This window comes from Suricata suricatta, chromosome 5 (assembly GCF_006229205.1).
Source record: "Suricata suricatta isolate VVHF042 chromosome 5, meerkat_22Aug2017_6uvM2_HiC, whole genome shotgun sequence".
NCBI classification, from domain to species: Eukaryota; Metazoa; Chordata; class Mammalia; order Carnivora; family Herpestidae; genus Suricata; species Suricata suricatta.
In genome coordinates this window covers 25,128,119-25,131,768 of record NC_043704.1, presented here as the reverse complement: position 1 = coordinate 25,131,768, position 3,650 = coordinate 25,128,119, and the positions used below count along the sequence as shown (strand labels likewise).

The 3,650-nt window shown below is 39.3% G+C and overlaps 1 pseudogene; it reads left to right on the top strand.

The window, feature by feature from the left end:
- The first annotated feature begins 768 nt into the window (after nt 1-768).
- Nucleotides 769-2,802, top strand: LOC115291093 (annotated as a pseudogene).
- Nucleotides 2,803-3,650: the final 848 nt, after the last annotated feature.

The following is a 3,650-nucleotide window of genomic DNA, read 5'->3' as shown; positions in this document are numbered from 1 at the left end:
GTAATAGGATTTGGCATAGACAAAGAGATTACAAATGAGGGAAAACACAGAAGATTTATAAGTATATTAGTGCCTCACAGAAATTTCAAAATAAAAAACCCTAATATTGGAGGTATATTAAGTATATTAAGACTGATACCAGGGTATAAGTACTAATTATCTATTTAGGCCCCAGCGCATTTAGCTCTGAACCAATACAAAGAATACTTTTTGAATGTCAATGTTAGTAAATCAGGTAACAAAGTAACACTCATTGAAATTACGTACACTGTGTATTGGTTTCTGAAAAATTATATAACTTAAATATATATACTGTATTATTTCTAATGTGTATGTAGAGAGACAGACAGACAGACAGACACACACACACAAGGGAGGTGGTGGGAGGTTTTGCAAGAAAAAAAGCACATTTGAAGAGCTGTGTTGGCTCTCCTGCTGGCTAGCCCTGAGACACCACATCATCTCTCCATTTTCTATCATGGTTTGTGGCAGGAAGCCTGAGATCCTTCTTTTTCTGACTTATTTTCTGAAGCAGTCCAACAAAGTCTCAGAGATCATGTGTCCCAACCATTGGTGACTCTGAAAGAGAAGAAGGAACTTGACAGCACAGATTACTAGAAACATTTATACTGTTGCTTTTAAAGCAAACCAAAATAGCCTTTCTGCATACCGTATTGTTCTACATTTCCATTGTAACTTAAAGGGAAACTTTCATAACGTCTGGAGCCCTCAACATCTTGGAGGAGCAACATCATTTGTCTGGAGCAAATGAAGGAGGAGGACGTCCTTAAATTCCTTGCCTAGAAATCTACTTAGGAGGCACCAACCGTGGCTTCCAAATGGAAACAGTACAGCTACAAAAGGAAAAGTGATGGCATCTATAGTGTCTGAAGAGAACCTGGGAGAAGCTTCTGCTGACAGCTCGTGCTATTGTTGCCACTAGCTAGCGAGCTTTGCCAAAGTTTGCCGCTGCCACTGGAGCCACTCCTACTGCTGGCTGCTTCACTCCTGGAACCTTCACTTACCAGATCCAGGCAGCCTTCCAGGAGCCCAGACTTCTGGTGGTTATTGATCCCAGGGCTGACCACCAGCTTTTCAGAGACATTTTATGTTAACCTGCCTACTATTGCTCTGGGGAACAGACTCTCTTCTGCACTCTGTGGACACTGACATCTCTTGCAACAACAAGGGAGTTCGATCAATGGGTCTGACGCAGTGGATGCTGGCCCGGGAATTCCGGCACTTATGGAGTGACATTTCCCATGGGAGGTGGGGCCTGGTTTCTACTTCCACAGAAATCCTGAAGAATGTGAAAAGGAAGAGCAGGCTGCTGCCAAAAATGAGGGATTTCAGGGTGAATGGACTGCTCCAGCTCCTGAGTTCACTGCTACTTCACCTAAAATCAGAAACTGGTGTGAAGCTGTGCAGGTGTGCTCTGTGTCTGTCTACGCATCAGTTCCCTCCTGAAGAGTGGAGCCCTCCGCCTGCCCCCGAGGACTGATCTGCAGCTCCCACTGCTCAGGCCACTGAGGAAGGGACATGTTCCTCCACAAAGCAAACAAAATGGAAAAAAGGTGTCAGAAAAAACAATTTCTAAAAGAAAAATAAATAAAACCAAAGGCAAAACAAATACTCATCTGTTTTAGCAATCCAATGTCTTCACTCAGGAAATAAAATAACAACAACAATAATAGTAGTAGTAGCTGCAACGGTCTTAGTGCAGAACCAACAAGAGTAGTAATATTCCTTGTAAGAATGTAAGAGTATCAGTAAATGACTTGTAAGGGAAAGAGATTGTAGGTCTCTTACGAAATAGGAGATAATGTTCCCTTCTGACCTACAGTAATCGCCCATTTAGTGAATGCGTTGGAAGAAAGGAATGATTATTTCTACTGGAGACATTCATTACAGAAGTTAAGTGCCACGAATTGTTTTACACAATATATTAATGAATAAGTCCAAGGATAAAAAGTCTTGCAAATTGTTAAGTCAGACACTGTGAGAATATTTTATCTCCATTGAATGAAAAGTTAGTGCAACAGTTAAAAAAAACACTATTATCAAGTTATAAAGTAGAGAATTTGGCTCTCTTCATTTTATTCTGAGAACTCTGCACCTGCTTTGTCACTATTCCCCCTGTGTCTGATTATCCAGATATCCTACCCATCCATCGGTCTAAAAGTTACCCAGATTACAAGTGAAATCAACATAGCAACTGTATTCAGTAGCTTCTTCCATATGGTATTCCACTTAAATCATAAACTGAAGAAGTAGTACACTGATGTTTTTATTATAATTCTAAGATTAAATGGAGATTTGCCCAATTTTCTTTGTGCATAATCCATTTACACACTATCATATTGCATTGGAGGCATATTTACTTATTTTTTGCTATGTATATATACTATTTCAAAAGCTTTTTAAATAGGCTCTTATTCCAACACAGTGATAGGAGCACCATAGACATAAAATAATTTTTTTATAAATGACTAAATCCATGAAATGCCTAATACTCTGTGCTTTGCTATGATATAGGAACACTTCGGACATTCTCAGTATATTCCAACTTCCTGTGGTCACTTCTACTCAGAGACCTGATCTTACTTACTAGATGCTCAATTTTTTTTTCCTCCTCACTTTGGACTAGTATTTCTACATAATCACTTTCAGATCTTTTCAAGATTCTTTTTAATCCTATTCATGTTGTCTTAAAGAAGCAAAATTCTTAGTTTCTCTACTCTTCAACCAAAAGATTTTCATTTGAATGACTCCATTACCTCCAGTAGTCCGACCATGAAGTGAGACTTGCTATAAGGTAGCTGCGTATGGGGTACCATTCAAGCTGTTTGAAATTTTGAATGGCTAAGGAAAATGTTAGTGGTCTGAGGCCAGTTCACTCACTTTTAATGCCTTGAGTGGGGGAAGAGGTAAGGAAGTGAAGGGATCAGAATGCAGTTCTCAGATTCTCTTAAGGACAAAAACATAGGTCCTGTTTTCCTATTTTGACAATTGTCCAAAAAATAATAGAAGCATTTCTGGAGAGAGGAAGATAATTTGTCTCCTAATCTTAAAGCACCAGAGAAGACAAGTTCTATTTGCAGTTCTTCAAGGTACTTATGAAAGGAAGTCTAAGAACAGCTTTGAGGTACCCTGCTGTGCTCACATGAAATATGATTGTGTGTATATCTTTACATGTGGTTCACAGGATGGGGTTAATATACAGCTAATGACTAAAACTCTTGAACTGCTCTCATGGTCTTTCAAGTCTTTCATCTTGAAGCATTTAAAAATGAGGTAAAGCTTATTTACAACTTTAGGTAACAAAATAATACATAGGGCTTCTTTGGGACTGTTGCAGACTGTTAATCTGGAGTCCTTGCTTATCCAGCAAGAGAGTGGATGCAGAAATGAAAACGAGAGAGACTAATGTCTGGGAGGAGACAACAGTGCTGAACAGGGGTTTTGTCTTATTTAAAGAGCTCTCAAGATCCTACATGGTGAATGTGCAGAAAAGAATCAGATAGTAATCATTAACTTGTGTAAGGAGCAAAGGGTCTGCGGGACAAGGGGAGTTGGAAGTTGTGATCAAAGTATGTTGGTGCCAGATGGAAAGTAGTTCCTGCTGGTGATCTAACAAGGCACTCATGATT